Raw genomic sequence first — 17,566 nt, 5'->3', positions numbered from 1 at the left:
TTTCAATCTTGCATCTTATTCTCCACACCCAGCCTAAAAACTTTGCTATAGCAATCACAATTGTCTCTTGTGTGCTGGTCTTCAATATTCACAGGGCAGTAGCACTTGACCTAGTACCCAAGTTCAGACAAATTGATTTGAACCATTTGCTCCGTAGAGAACTATATGCTGGGCATACAAATAATATCTGAGGGATTGTTTCATCCATACTCTGACAGAATGGGCATTTACGATCTTGAGAATGGTGCCAGGTTTTGGTGAAAGTTTTGGTCGGTAACGTTCCTATACGGAACTGGAAAAAACGTTTTCTATCGGTGGGCTTGGTTATAAAGTCCCAAAAGTCTTCATACAGGGGTTCTGGATTCTGGTCCAGAAAGGTACTGGTCAGAGATGATGAGTTAGAATGACACAGATTACCAGTTCTAATCATAGCCCAGTAAGCTTCTTTAAATGCATTTTTGGGAGGAAATATATTATGCACCGGGTCTTCCCATAAATGCCTCATGCCCATATTCACCAGGGAGCTTTTCACCTGTTGTAACCAACTGTTCTTGTGAGCGGTATCGGCATCTCTGATGTCTTTGAGAGCTAGGGCATAGTGGGCTAATTCCGGGGTAGACCAAAGTCTTCTCCAGTAGGCCAATGGTCTGAACCTAGCAACCTCTACCAGGGAATAGCACCCCAAATCAGAATATAAGGGTATAAGAGGTGTACTTTGGGGGAGGCCTACCAAACCTCTCAAAAATCTTTTTTGGGCCTGGGCTAGTGAGGACAGGTTTTCAAAACCCCAAAGTTCCGCCCCATAAAGTATAGAAGCCATAACCTTATTATATATCTTAAGTGCAGCACCGACTGGCTTAGTCTGGGAGAGTCTGTGTTCTTTAAAAATCACTCCTGCAAGCTGGGAATGCTTAAGCGCCATAATTTCTATCTGGGGTTTCCAGTCTAGTTTGCGGCCTATGTTTACTCCTAGGTAAGTAAATAAATCTTTTTGTTCCAATGGCTCATTATTCATAACAACCCTTGACTTGATCACTTTGTGTTTGTGCAACACCATAAATTTAGTTTTATCCACGTTTACCAATAACTCATCTTCCTTACAAAATGACTTAAATCGGGTCAGTGCTCTCTGCAACCTAACTTGAGTTTTTCATAAAATTAGAGTATCGTCCGCGAACATGAGTATTGGGACTTTTATGCCAGAAACAGAGGGTGCATCGGTGGAGTACTCTAAAAATTAATTGACCACGCCGTTTATAAACAGTGAAAACAGGGTGGGGGCAAGTACACACCCTTGACGTACCCCTTTAAGGATTGGGAATTTGGGGGTAGTGTTCCCTTGAGCACCCCAACAAACCTGCGCGTAATTGGATTCATGCAGTTTGACTACAAGCTGCAAGAGCTCGGAGGGTAATCCTAGGTCACTCAGTACGGCCCAGAGTTTGTTTCTCGGGACCGTGTCGAATGCTGCTTTGAGATCTCCAAAGGTGGCATAAATAGTTCCACCCGCTAATAGTACAACACGCCAGTAAATTGAGACTAAATAAAAAGCTTGATCAATTGTACTTACGAGGGCCCTAAAACCTGCTTGGAAGGGGGATAATATGTTGTTCTCTGCTATCCAGATCGAAATTCTATTGAGAACCAATCTAGCCATAATCTTTTGGGTGGAATCGATCAGGCCGATTGGCCTGTAATTACTGGGGCTAGAACAGTCCCCCTTTTTGTAAATAGGTAAGATTTCGGCTCCTTGCCAGGAGTCGGGGATGGGAGCTCCTCTGGCAATCGCATTTGCGAGGATCAGAATATACTTGAGCCAATTATCTTTAACAGGTAAGAATAGGTCTGCGGGGATGCAATCAGGACCGGGGGCCCTTCCCTTTGGTGCTGAATTCACAGCAGTTTCCACTTCCCTTAAGGAACATGTTACTGGTGAGTCTACATTTGGAACTAGGAAGGGGGGTATATTCTCAGCAACTGCAAATTGGTTCTCAAAGAAGGATACCCATTGGTCCGGGGCAATGTGGTTTAAGGGGGCACTGCCTTGGCCTCCTCTACCCCATTTGACAAGCTGCCAAAATGATTGCATGTTTTTCATTTTGCTAGCTTGCAAAAGTTCCTTCCACTATTCTTCATCCCAATCCTTTTTTGCTAATGTTTTGCGTGGATTTATACTGTTTACGTGCTGTTCTTATCCTGCCTATGTCGTTGGTTTTTATTGCCCGGGAAAACTGCTTGCATGCTACCTTGCAAGCCTTGTTGTACCAGTGGTCATGCTTTAATGAAGATCTCTTAGGAGTTTTAAAGGGTTTAACAAAGAACCACCTGATGTTTGCAAACATGGTTTCGTGAATTTGAGTGATATTACGGTTGATTTCACCCTGACTGTTGATTTTTGAAGAAGGTCTAGTGAGTTCATCACCTCTGCTTTCATGTTATCAAGGGAGCCTTCATTCTCGATAATCGGGGACCATTTGATCCGCCTCATGTCATTACTAATTATAGCATCAGCAGTCTCAAATACACCGACTGGGGGCAAAATTGTTACATAAAATGAGCCTTTGAGTTTTAGCAGCAATAGATTGTGGTCGCTTTAATTCCTTACACAGACCTCCATATCCACTAGTGATGACCAATTCTCTATATTAATAAAGATGTAGTCTATACGACTGCTTCTCAAACCGTTGTTGTATGTTAGAGATTCTAAGCGGTCAGAGGGTGTACGGCCATTTGCTGCGCTAACCTCCCTTTCTAAACTAAGCTTTCAGCTGGAGCGCTGCCTCAGTCCACTTTTCAATTGGTGGTATCTCCAGTTGGGGTATACCCCACTGGACATCTTCGTCAGCACTAAGGTTGCTATCCTCGGAATCCAAAGGCTCAAATGTAGTATTACAATCTCCTGCTATGATTATGTTGTATCTTCACCCATTCTGACTAAAAAACCGTTGAGGTCAATGATTGTCTTAGATGACCTGCCACCCACTAAGCCCCTAGCATATACGTTAACTATAAGTAGGTTGGGGGGATGATTAGGGCAGATGAGTAGTGCCATAATGTCAATGTTATCGATCTCCATTTCCACTATCTTTTAGGCAGAACTCTGCCTTACCCATATTGTTAGCCCTCCTGAGGGTCTGCCTTTACGATCACCTACTGCTAATTTGTGAACATTTAAAAAGTCAAAATGGTGAACTGGAGCTAATGCCCAGGTCTCTTGGAACACTATAATATCCTGTGTTTCTATAAAATCTGACCAGTCAAGTGATGGAATCTTATGAGTCAACCCTGCTATGTTCCAGGAAACTATTGTCATTAAAGGTGTATCTTGGAAGCCTGTGGTTGTACCTAGGCTGGCCTCCACAGTATTGCCCTTGTTGGGGATGACTAAAACTAAGACAAGATTACCTATATGGCTAGGAGGAACAATTAATAATGGTGTTAGGATCCTGGGTGGTGCTTCTACACAATCTGTCCCATCAAAGCCGGTGCTGGGGGGACATCTTATGGAGTGACCTTCGGCCCCTCCTTGTTGAGTGAGTACTAGGGATCCGTCTTGGGGGCATAAGTCTGTTAAAAGTCAATCTATATTTTGAAGGGACGAGTCCACGATACAGCTTAGCTCTGGGGCGTTAGAGGCTAGGTTAGAGGCAAAGTCAGGAGGGTTCAGTTTCAGCCTAATGTTTGTATGTATCAAATGAGATGTTCTTAAATGAAAAGCCACCAGATTTTCTACCAACAATGGGGAAACGAGGGTAAGACACACATAATCAGAGTTGTTATCCTTAGAAGAGTATCTTACAGCGGAGGATATGTCCTTCCTGATTATGGATCTGCACTTACGCACATGTCTCAACCACTGGGTACACTTGTTGGCCAGGGACTGCTCATCCTCCTTAATTAAACTAGGCGAAATTTTTGGGACATTAGTCAACAAACATTTGTGATTTGGAGGATCGAAAAAAAGAATTATCGTGATCACTTGCTCTTGCAGGTAAGGTTGCCCTAGGCTGAACATTGGGGCGAAAAGGAATGTGCATTTCTCTTCTAGCGTGTACATTGAGCAAGCTGTAGGATCTATTCACTGGCTCTACGAGGGTAGCAGGGTTCTGCATGATATTTGGGCCAGGAATTGATTGTTTGTTGAGCTTTGCTAGTTGTCCGTTGACTTTGTGTTTGATAATTGGACTGCATGAATTACCTTTACTGATGTTAGATGTTCTACAAACTTGAGTCTGGGGCAGGGCTTCTGCGGCTGGATAATCTTTACTAGGACGTATTTTTAGTGCTATGGAGAGTATGTCAATCATACCCTTTAGTTCATTAACTTCCTCCATAAGTTGCTTAGTCTGGGCCTTTAAATCGGTTATCTGGTTTCTAAACATATCTATACAAGAACACAAAACCCTATTAGTTGAATTATCACAACTGGTACATTCACCTTCTGGCCCCTTGGAACTCTGCTGGTCATTGAGTTCCACGGTTATTTAAAGTAGGAGTAAGAATCTATTTTAACATATAATGGCAGACTTAGTGACGCATGTTGTAGGAGGGTGAAAACTTGGCAGAGAGGAGATATAACTCTCTTCAAGCAAAGTACATTCGTGAATAGAGATTTGTTGGCCCTTTGAAGAGAATTTTTTAAACATATCAGGAATTGCTTTTTTCGAGGTTGTGGCTAAAGTGAGTGGGGGGTGCACTTGCCATGGTGGAAGAACTGCACGTGCCGGGCTAATAAAATCTCCTCACAGTCACCAGCAAGGTTAACAATGCGATCCATGACATGGGTTTTACACAACGATTGTTTGGATGTATTTTTTGTTTTTTTGCCTTTCTTCAAAAGTCCCCCCTCCCCACTATCCAGAGCTTTTCTCTTCCCCATTAGGTTATTCCAGAATTGGTTAATTATACACAGGCAACAAGTAAAATGTAAAATGCAGTGGCAAAAACAAAGACAGTAAGTTATAAACCAGAACTTGCCTCGCAGTAGAGTTAAGACTACTTAAAGCTTTAGCCACCAACCAATAAAGAAATGCATAAACAAAAAATATAAAAAGAATGAGGATATAAGTCAGTTGCCCGTGGCAAGGAGAAAGAGTACTTTTGGGGTCGTAGTCTAGAACTGCAAATAAAAGCAAGTCACAGAGGTGTGGCCCTGTCCTGTCTCGTCCTGGTGTGGACGGGAGCCCCTGGAAGTTTTTACGGCGCCTCCTGGCGCACAGGCAATGCTGGCGGCTGAGCGACGGCGCTGGAAGCCGCAAAGGACCCTGGGGAGTGTGGTTCTCGCTTCCGGTCCGCTCCCGGTCTGCTCCTCTGTCTCTCGATCTGTGGCCCCAGCAGGAGGTGAAGCAGACTATAGTTGGAAGTTTTTAACGGTGCACTGGCAACGCTTTGACTGCACTTCATTTAAATCGGGTTGTAGGGTATTAAACAACAGAGCAGCTTTGTAAATGTAATAAATAAGCAATACTAGAGGGGATAACAAAAGAACACGACTCTTGCTTGTAATTCTAGATCTCCTTCATGTGCTATATTGATAGCCATTACATTACCCATGAGCATAGAAGGGGCCTGGAACATATTTAGACAAAATATTTTAAAATAGAAATATGTTTTAAAAATTTGATTAAACATGTTTTGTAATTGTTAAATAAAACTACTCAATTGGAAGCTGCATATGGAAATAAGACTGCCTGTTTATGGTGTCCACCCTCCTCACCCCACTCCCATAGTTCTGTTTGAAGATCTGTGGTTTCTTTCATGTATGGTTGAGTTGGTGGCTTAAATGATGATGCCATGTTGGAAAACTACTAACCAGTCCTCAATGTGTAAAAGAATGGGTGTTGGGCCCAAGGTTCTGCTCAGAAGTCCGCAGCCAGCACTCCCTCTTTCATCCACAACATACACTCCCTGCCCTTTTATCTCAATCTTGCAGGTTATTTTCATCCCTGCTTTTTTCCATTTGTCACAGTTTTTATGTCTTTCTCTTCCTCCTTCTTTTACCCTGTTTATGTATTTCTCTCTCCAGAGTCTGATGATGAAAAATAAGTCCATGTCTCCAAAAATGAGTGCTGGTAGTCTCCACATGCAAACATCGGCTCAAATGAGGCACTGCTACCATTACACTTAGTTTACTTTTTTTTCTCCTAAAAGGCAGTAACTAAGCAGTGCTCCTGTAAGGGAGTAGTAAAGGAGGACAGATGTTAATTTAACAGGAGTCTGTGAAAGAGATAAAAAACAGCCATTGGGTGTCTATGGGATATATTGACCTTACATGTTTCAGCCTGTATTTTTGCAGGCCACTTAGGTTCCCAGGCTTTAGTCATGCAGCCACCTTAAATAATTTTGAGCTTCTGCATGATGACAATCTTATTCTCCCAATCTTGTTAAGCTTCACGCCACTGACTGGTCGTCAAGGTATTTTCTAGTGGTCTTGGGTAGTGTCTGTCATAGTAAACAAAGGATGTCAAACTTCAATTTCAATATCAGAGCATGTGCCTTTTGAAAAAAGGGTTCTAATATAAAGCAGCAAAGAAAATCTCTCCTCTGAAGGAAACATTTTTCCAACCTATAAATCCATAATAGCGATCAGAAAATGTTGCTGCTTGTATCTGGGAAGACTGCTCCGATCCAACAAGAACCCAAGCGAGTGTAACCAGGATGCTGTAGTTTGGAGAAACTCGAACTGCTCCTCTGTATGTGTTCATCTTCATCAGCCAGTCATCAATGTAAGGGTATGCATGTAAATGACCGAGAGAGACCCCTTATCTTTTAAAGGGAATGGGGTACTTATCACACTTAAGGAGATACTATCCCTATGCTGGGACACGATGGTATAATGCTATATTCACACAACAGTCAAAAATATTCAAAAAAGCACTTATTACATTTTACATTTATTATATAAAAATGTGTGTACATTTAATAAAATCAATTATACATATACATGAATTTTAAAAAAACCCACAGAAAATCACTATTTCAAAATATACACGTTTTCACTCAAATATAATCAACAGCCTGTTATGAGCCCGCATCACAGAAAATACAAGAAGACAGTGCACTTTGTCATGGATTACACATCCTAATGGGTCATTTATGTTGGACCGTGGTTAGTGATATATAAACACCGTTATATCTACTAAAGAACAACCACAGTTCTCCCTTGGATTGCGTTATTCAGATGCGTCGACGCGTTTCGATGGAAATGCTTATAAAACCATCTTTATCAAGACGAATAATAGGCTGCAGGTCCTCATCTATTATACAGGGACCTGTTTATCTCAATCCCAGTATTCCAATCTATGCTCCGTGTTCCCTTATTCGTTCACGTGGTGGAGCGCTGTATGTTCTATTTATTTTATGTAGATAATTACCGGCTTGTTTTTCCCGATAGTTATTTCATAGAAGTGACGGGGGTCAGTGATACTCCTCCCTCAATGTTCGTCACCTTTTAGCCTCACTAACGTCGGCTTCGAATGCGGAAGTGCTCCTGTGCTCTCTCCCCTCAGCCGACGTTAGTGAGGCTAAAAGGTGACGAACATTGAGGGAGGAGTATCACTGACCCCCGTCACTTCTATGAAATAACTATCGGGAAAAACAAGCCGGTAATTATCTACATAAAATAAATAGAACATACAGCGCTCCACCACGTGAACGAATAAGGGAACACGGAGCATAGATTGGAATACTGGGATTGAGATAAACAGGTCCCTGTATAATAGATGAGGACCTGCAGCCTATTATTCGTCTTGATAAAGATGGTTTTATAAGCATTTCCATCGAAACGCGTCGACGCATCTGAATAACGCAATCCAAGGGAGAACTGTGGTTGTTCTTTAGTAGATATAACGGTGTTTATATATCACTAACCACGGTCCAACATAAATGACCCATTAGGATGTGTAATCCATGACAAAGTGCACTGTCTTCTGGTATTTTCTGTTATGCGGGCTCATAACAGGCTGTTGATTATATTTGAGTGAAAACGTGTATATTTTGAAATAGTGATTTTCTGTGGGGTTTTTTAAAATTCATGTATATGTATAATTGATTTTATTAAATGTACACACATTTTTATATAATAAATGTAAAATGTAATAAGTGCTTTTTTGAATATTTTTTACTGTTGTGTGAATATAGCATTATACCATCGTGTCCCAGCATAGGGATAGTATCTCCTTAAGAATCAATGTAAGGGTAGCCAAAGGTGTCTTGCCATCTGAAGTGAGCTTCCACCACAATTTATAGAAGGCTTGCAGATAGACTTTAGTTTTAAATGGAAGGAATTTAAGTAATAAAATAAGGTCCATGCCAGAAACATTTTTACTTTACTTATCAAAGTCATACTAGACTCTGAAAATAAAATCTTTGAGGTGCACTTCTCTATTTTGAGAGGGGGAGTATCTTTACATCTCAGCAGAGGTCCATTACTTTTATTTGGAGAGTACCAGGACTTCTCAAAAGCAAGGAGGTATTCTGGTATAGGGTATCTGATCTTCTACATTTCCATTTCAAGCACTGTCTTATGGCTCAGGCCAGGAATCCTTTTGTGCCCAAGAAATACTCCATGTATTAGTGACCTGGAACTCTCTCTACTGCTCCCTTGGTGGAAACCTCTATTAACGGAAATAGGTGTAAATGATTGTACTTCTACTGATCTGGATGCTCCTAGCTAGTAGACCTACAATATGGCTTGAAAATGCAGAATCTACCTGTTCTGGACTAGATCTAGCATCCAAACATCTATAGTTATTTCCCTCCAAGCCTGGAAAAGGTTGGCTGCTCCCAGAACCACCAACATAGGGGCATATTATCAAGAAACGGTGTTAAAATTATCGCCGCTTTAGCGGCAGAAAACTGCAGCTAAAGCGGCGATAATGGGCTTGGTAATATGCCCTTGAGAATTCCCATAGAAGCCCATGTTCTGGTGTCAACATGGGCTTCTATTGGAATTCTTTGCGGCATATTATCAAGCCCATTATCACCGCTTTAGCGGCAGTTTTCTGCCGCTAAAGCGGCGATAATTTTAATGCCGTGCTTGATAATATGCCCCATAGTACTGAATGGCAGGAGACGGGAGGAAGGCATTGGGCTTTAGCAGCTGGGAAGCGGCAGGTACAGGTGCTTCACAGGGGAAGCCTAACCTTTCCTTCTTCCAGAAGAACATCTAGACATTGGTGGTTTGTGCCCCATCTCAGGGCGCATTTTGTGCATTTTTTCCTATTAACCCTGGTTCCGCAACATGCTCATAGATTTCATGTCTGCTCTGTATCTGTGCCAATTTTCTTTGTGACAGATATGTCATGTGAAACAGCCCGCTGAGCTACGGAGCTGATGAAATGTATCACTAGATGGTATAAGTCTGTAAGTCTGGTCATGGCCTCACCCTCAAGGTGCTATTTGATTCTGACTTAGATGCTGAGTGAGAGGGCAGTGGTCTTGGAGCATTCTGTGTTCTTGCCGGAGGGCATTGTACTGTCAAGTTATGGAGCACAACGTTGGGTGTTAATGGGCAGGCAATTATTTGAACTATGCATTATTTCAACAGATTCACAGAGTCAATTGAACTAATATGCCTTGGTGACAACATGTAGGGCATACAGCTATATTGTGACTTGTTTTGTAACATGGTGAGGTTCTTTCATTCACAAGAGGAATCTGCTGTGAAAGTGATAAAAGATCACAGATGTGGAATCCCACACTCATGTGTGGTGTTTAGGCCCTATGATGTGTGTGTGTGGTTTTTGTTAATAGCTTACCTGGGAGTGGTGCATTGTGTTGGTTGAGTGCTGGTTCTGTTAATGATGCAGCTGTGTGCTGGATGGAAATTGACATTTGTTACTCTGGCGTTTGTGAAGGTGAAAAATATTTTCCCTGTGCTGTTAGCAGAATGGGTTGATGAGCATGTGGTGCCCTGAGCTGTGGGTGGGTGTACCAGTTGTCTGTAGTGTGCAGGATTTACCTTGCATTTACTCTGTTTGTGGAGCGGTAATGCCCTGTGTCCCCACAGGAAAGAGGTGAGAATTGCTGTTGTGTTGTAGGAGGTCATTGCGCCCCTTTGGCTGCAAGCTATGAGCACAGGTGTGGAGGATTTGTGAACTTTAACTCCCTTGGGTGTTGTGTTCATTTTCCTATCCCAGGTTGTGAAGCATGATCACATGTGTTGAGGTTGTCTGTGCTCTTCTTGGGTGTGTTGTTGACTAACCCTGGGCGTAGTACTACGCTACGCTCGCGAAGTTTGCGTAGTTTGCGCTACTATAAGTTATGCGAATTGCACGCAGCACAGTGGAAAAACGTAGCGTAGCGTTGCGGGCATTTTTTGCTTGCTCGCGGTCCTCAACGTCAAGTTGGCGAATGCGAGCGAGCAAAATTACATCCCGGCGAGACTTTTTCCTCGTTCACGATCAGCAACATCAGGCTGCCGATCGCGAGCGTGGAAAATAAACCACCCAGCGAGATTCTCAACGTGGGGAGGTCAATATTCTCATTGCGAGAGCGTATGCTCTCGACTGCTCACGATGAGAAACTACCAGTCCGCGATGAGAAAGCTGCCGCTCGAGTACAAATCTACTCGAGCGGCAGAAAACGACCACTTGCACTGTGCAAGATGCCGTTTGCAATGATTGCACAGTGCGGACAAGCATCCGGCACTGCGCAATCAGTGTGAACAGCATTTTCCCAAACTGCACTACGCAGTTCGCGTAGCTACACATAGCTCGCGTAGTGCGAAGTGCACTTCGCGTAGCATAGCGTAGCGCCACTACGCAAACTACACCCAGGGTTAGTGTTGACATGTGTGGAGGGTGTATGAGCTTGGCATGAGTGTAGCATTGACATATGTGTCAGTTGTGTCCGCTGCGATTAGGTGTTGTGCCTATTGTGCTGTGGATGGTGGTTGTTTCACTCTAGCTGAGAGGGACCAGGATATACATGCAGTGTTTGTGTACTCCCCTGTGCATAGTGAGAACCGTCTACGGTTGGATGCTGCCTCCTCTTTGGTTGTGTGGATGAACTACAATGGTGGAGGAACTTGGTACTCCACTAGGAAAGCCCCGTCTTTATGTGTTTGACAGAGGTAAGGCAGGCCCATTCAGGTAAGTGAATCCACCACAATGTGCTGTGTTCCACTGGGCCTGGCGTGTATGTATGAATGTATGTCTATTTGTGAGTGAGTGTTCTGAAGGTGTGTGTGTGCACACACGTGCCTGCAAGTGAATGTAAGAATGTAAGTGAGTGTGCATTTGTGCGTCCACTACCTCCCCGCTCAGTTGTACTTACCTGCCGCCACTGCCTGGCTCCCTGGCCTGAGTGTTGAGGACACATAAATATGTGATATTGCTTTTTGATCCCCCTCTGAAGGTGTGATTTCCTGACACCCTTGGCTTAGAGCTGGCTCAGATGCTTTGTTAAATTAAAGGAAGGATCATTACCCCCACCCTCCAGTCTCCACCACATGGCCCAAAAGAAAGTCCTTTCACAGAAGGGGAAACCATAACTATGGGCCTGATTCACAAAAGTAATCTGAGACAAAATCCTAACTTTATGACTTTCGGTATTCACAAAAGGCATTTAGAAGAAGTAAAGTGAATCAGGCCCACTGTTTTGTAAAGTCCTGGTGCTAAGCTCGTTTACCTTTAAAGATTGAGTTGAATAGTGTTTGTTTTTTCACCGGTGATCGGAAGGCAGTTCACCAATTAATATTGTATACTATTATCCACCCAAAACCTTTGTTCCGTCTCACAACACCTGATGCCACAACACCCATAAAAGTGTCCAATGCATTGAAATAGTGAGACCCAGACTTTGGAATGTACAAAGTCAAATCTCAACTAAACATCTTGAAAATTAACTCATCAAAAAAACATATGCAATATTTATGTTTTTTGAGTATCAAGCTTGAAGAATGCAGGTTCGTTCTTAATTCACCTCACCCTGCTGGACAGTCTGTCCACTTTATATTGATTTTGCTGCGCATTGATATCCCCACAAAATGGTGCTACAATGCTATTTAAAGATGGCAGCCAAACCGGTAAATACAATGTTATTCTTTAGACACAAGTAGGGAAAATCATATTTTAGTGTGGGGCTATTTTTGTAATATTGTTTTAGTCTCTCATGTCCATAACGTGCATTGCTTCTTTTCAATGCCTTACTGATAGGTTACTTTAGTGACTTTAAGTTCATATGAATTAGAAACACAGATTCCTCTATGAAATACATCACCTTTGTCAACACAGAGCGAATCCTCTCATACATCATACATGAGTTTTTGCTCATTTGAAATGATGCCTAACTTAGACGTGGTTCAGGTAGCATTACTAGACCACAGTCAGCATGCATTGACAGCTATTCAAATTTGCATAATAATAGTGCAAATTTATTTTATGTTAACAAGTATTTCTCTCTTTCTATTTGTGTGTTTTTCCATTTCAGGAAAATAATCTAAAATGAAACCTCAACTGAGGTGTCTCTACAAACGCAAATTGTAAAGTTTGTGTTCTCTTGAGGATGCAATACTCAGGACGTTCTTTTGTGTGTAACTTTCCACGGCTGCCTGTCGATGTTCTGTTTATGTTATGAACAACAGAAGTCCTACCGGGTATCAATAAAGGTCAGAGTGGATTGAACAAGTCAGAGACAGTGAGGACTATTATCTAATTGGCAAAGTTGCACATATATATCATTCAAATGAGAACTTATTTCATACAATTGTTTTTATGTATATAAATGCAAGGAAACACAGTCTAATTATGCAGTATACACACGAGGTCTACATAAAACAAGTGTGCTCTGTGAATGAAATATTCACATGGTACAAGTGAAAAAAGTAGTAAACCAAAAAAAGCTTGCGAACTTGGGGGCATATTATCAAGCACGGCATTAAAAATTATCACCGGTTAAGCGGCACAAAACTGCCGCTAAAGCGGCGATAATGGGCTTGATAATATGCCCTTGAGAATTCCCATAGAAGCCCATGTTCTGGTGTGAACACGGGCTTCTATTGGAATTCTCCAGGGCATATTATCAAGCCCATTACCGCCGCTTTAGCTGCAGTTTTCTGCCGCTAAACCGGCTATAATTTTAACGCCGTCCTTGATAATATGCCCCCTGATTAGTAAAAATGTGGTATACATAAATGACCAACAAATTGCCATTTGGAGTAATTACATGGAGCATATACAGATATATAGAATTAGTAGCATTCAACGTAGCTCCTGTAAGGCCATTGTAATTTCAAGGAAGTATTTTCGTTACATAATGTCAATGCAGTTTTGACCCGTAAGAAAGAGTTCCAGGGTCATCATCAAGACGAAAGAAACTTCAGAACACGCCGTAGATCCTACATAAATATATACAAACACAATTAAATATGAGAAATTAATCCTGTATACAAAATAATGAAAAGGTGTCTCCTGTGTTGTATTAAACAATATACCTTTGCGGATGTACAACTGAAACAAATATTGAATGCACAAGATTAAAGAAGAAGGGCAGGAGACAAGCTGTGTGCATATAATGAAAAGTGAATGAGCCCATGAGACTTACAGAGTCATTAGAGAAGAGTCCGCTGGAGGAATAAAATCTGGAAAAAAAGAGGCAGCGTGATAAAGCTTGGTCACGATCTGCCTGTAAATTCGTGCAATTACTTGAAGCAGGGAACAAGTCTAAACGAGGTAGAATGATTGTTGGGGAAAGGTCAAGTCAATCTACACAGGGATCCATGCGGAAATGAAAGAAATTACGCCAAGCCTATGGATTTAGGGGGTTGAAAATGGTCTGTCATAAATCAGTAGGGCTCTTTAAAGAAACAAGCATTTGCAATGTAATAAGTCTTGCATTTACGCGAGACCTATTGCATTGCAAATGGTAGGCATCACGGACAATGGGAGAGAGGGCGGGTGGGGGGTAGAAGGCACGGACAATGGGAGGGAGGGAGGGCGGGGTAGAAGGCACGGACAATGGGAGGGAGGGTGGCGGGGGAGAAGGCACGGACAATGGGAGGGAGGGAGGGCGGGGGGGGTAGAAGGCACGGACAATGGGAGGGAGAGTGGGCGGGGGTAGAAGGCACGGACAATGGGAGGGAGGGAGGGCGGGTGGGAGAAGGCAGGGCCAACGGGAGAGCAGGCAGGGGAGAGGAAGAAGGCACAGATAACGGGAGGGCGGTGGGGGAGAAGGCATGACATTGGGAGGGAGGCTGGGAGAAAAGAAGGCACCAAAGCATATCATGCCTGCCATAGGAGAACCTCATTAAAGAACCCTTGACTTCCTTTCCATATTTCTCTGAAGGGAGCACCCTCCTGGATTGACTATTGTTTTGCTTCCCCCCAGGCAAGTTTAAACAATTCTCCTTTTCAGGTAGAGATTCGCTTAACCATGATTATCATAAATATGATTTTAAATTTCTAGATATCTGGTGCTCTCGCCCATTCTTGATGATGACCTCACATTACCAGAGGTCTAAACGCCGTATGCAATGAATTAATAAATGGTCATAAGGTATTGATTACCTGGCTGTTTCATCTTTGCCGGGGACAAACATTTTTATTGATCTGTCGTCAATTATTGAAGACAGTTTACTTTTCTGCTGGGACTGATGCCTGAGTGGACCATTGTTTTTCCAAATATATTACATTACCCCAGGTTCTTTAAAATTTTGAGGTCACCCTTGTTCTTAATACAGAAATAAAAAGGAGAACATCCTTCTCCATTTATCTCCTTCTCTCATGAGTCCCCAACATTTTCTTCATTTGCTAGAATCCTCAGCATTCTCATTGGCTCCTCTACGTAAACAGAAGCCAGCATTACAAACACAGCTGTTGTAGCTAGGTGGCAACTTCTAAACATATGTAAGATGCACAAATTAAACTTATTCAATGCAGTCAAGGAGATGATCAGGTCACTGAAATTCAGAAAACAGGACTAACAAAAAAGCATTCTAGTGTGCCTTCCATCCAGTCTTTTCCTCTACTGGACAAAGGGCCTTATTATGACTTTGGCGGTGTCGGAGTGAGGCCGCCATGCTGCCGCCCCACTTCGAGATGACCAGAGCCATTAAAGACCGCCCACCAGAGAACAGCTTATTTTTTCTCTGGCGGGCGGTACATGGCGGTCCCTCTGCGGTACCGCCAGCACCGCAGTGCACCACCAGCATATTAGGGTCCTCATTCCGCTGCCCCTACACCAGGGTTTGTGGTGGCAGCAGAGGTTCTGTGGCAGTCCAACCGTCATAGGCCTAATGAGGCAGGTGGACCGTCACCATGGGTTTGGCAGCCAATTGGACCGCCAAATTCGTAATAAGGGCCAAAGTTTTCACATTTGCCACCAGAACCCTGCATTCATCTCATTATCATCACCAGGCTGATCTAGCTTACTGCCACAACAAGGAGCCTATACAAGTTCCTTATATTCATCTATAAGGATGTTGATGGCCAGGGCTGGACTGGGGAAGCAGAGCCAGCACTGACAATAATGCTCAAAGCAACCCTGTTCCCTTCATCTCCATGCACTATCTCTTTCTTTTCATCCATTCATTCTCTCCCTTCTCCCTCTCTGATCACTTTCTCTCTATCTTCACCCTCCCCCTTCTCTTTCTCTCTCTCTTTTGGACCCCCCTTTGCCTGCTGAAGTTAACCTTGGGAGCTGGGGAAAGTGACAGGAGCACCAGGAGCGGTCCTGGGCTTTCAAAACTGCCTTCCAGGGGTTCCAGCCCACAGGAGAAATGCCAGATGGAATTAAAGACCTGCCGTCACCTGTCAATGGCTCATCCCCAAGATGCCTCTCTGACATTCTTGCCCAATACACTCCCACCATGAACCTATGGTCTTCCAATCAGCACCCTCACACTTCACCCACGCCTTTCTGTGCCATAGCCAAATCCTGGTTCTTCAGCCTACCAAGACCCCTAACCTGGAACTCACATCCAACTGTAACCAACTTTGTTTTTTCCCCTCAGGGTTTTAAAATTGCTATAAAAAGCAGTTCTTGGTAATAGAAAGAAACAAAGGTCAACTGACCCCAGAGGGTGTATACCTGTTAAATTAAACAACAACATGTGTACAGATCTAATGTGCTCTACCTTGTAAAGTAATATATTATTTTGTTTACCACTGATGAAGCGGAACTCCTATCTCAATCGCTTAGTAAAATCATCAAAGAGGACTCTCCACTGGTCGTATGGACCTTTGATTGCGCAATTGAAGTGTAAGAAATGAGCTAGCATCAGCAATATATTTCAAGTACCGTGAAACCAATCTGGCTCCACAGAAATAACAGACAGGATGATGTCCAAACAATAAGGGTTTCATTAGCGGTTTCGTCAAATCACAATCCAAATCGGTTTGCAAAGGTCAACAAACAAATCATAAGATGCAATCGAAATTTGTATATTATAAAGAAGAATAAGATACAAAATGCAGTCACCTAAGAGAGGGAAATACCAAATATTAATGTTCCATTAAGGCACTTCTCTTGTTTAAATAAAGCATTGAAAGTGACAAGGGGATTTTTATGAGAAAGGTGTCAGAATCAGTTGAACCAAATTTAAGGTTCAGGGAAGGGACAAAAGTGTTTGAGCATGAAGTGCAACACACTCGGCAGGGAAAATCAGCTGAGTTGACAAAAGGGTCTTTTCTCAGCGAAGTCAGGACAGAATCTGCTACACCTATACTAAGCAACTCATAATTACACAGCTCCACGGCCTTGGATGTAACATTGGTCCAGTCTGCTTGAAAAGAATCTCTCTCCCACAGTCGCAATCGCCATGTCCGTGGCCAACTTCGAATTAAGTCTCAGCTACCTATCAGTCTAGTACAGTAAACAATATGCATTTTCCAACTTAACAAACACGATGATAAGACACCGACAGAGGAGAGAAAAGCAAGACACTGGCAAAGCATTTTAATCAAATAAAATGCATGTTACTCGGGCCAGGTTACATGCCAGGCCAATGTTAAATTCAAAATGGCTTTCAAACAGATACAGTTGGCATAAACAAATACACTGAATGCATTTAAATAAGGGACACATTGATCCATTTAATGTTGATACATTGATTATAGCTCGACTGGATAAGCAGATGTATTGTATTGTATTGGCACTTGTATAGTGCATGGCTACCCGGAGGCATCCCAGCACTGCGCGAAGCTTGGGGGGGGACTGCTCTCTTTATGTCAACAGCCAGGTCTTTAATTGTTTGCGGAACTTCAGATGGTTCAGCTCGCTCCTTAGATGTAGTGGGAGGGCATGCCAGAGTCTGGAGGCATTGAGTGAGAAAAGCCTGCCGCCACTTCTGGCCTTATTGATCTTGGGGACTACAGCAAGATGGAGTTTATTTGATCGAAGTGTACTGCTTGCCCTGTAGGGGCGAATCATGGCCTTTGTGATTATGGGTCCGCTTCCATTCAGTGCCTTGTGGGCTATGCAGAGAGCCTTGAAGTTTATTCTCTCCTGTACTGGAAGCCAGTGGAGAGAGCAGAGAGCCGGTCTTGCTGAGCAGCGGTTAGGGGTGTCAGTGAGCAGCCTTGCCGCACAATTCTGTATGACCTGTAATATTAAAATCACTTCCTTT

This window comes from Triturus cristatus, chromosome 4_2, assembly GCF_964204655.1.
Source record: "Triturus cristatus chromosome 4_2, aTriCri1.1, whole genome shotgun sequence".
Lineage (NCBI taxonomy): Eukaryota > Metazoa > Chordata > Amphibia > Caudata > Salamandridae > Triturus > Triturus cristatus.
This window is presented reverse-complemented; position numbering follows the sequence as displayed.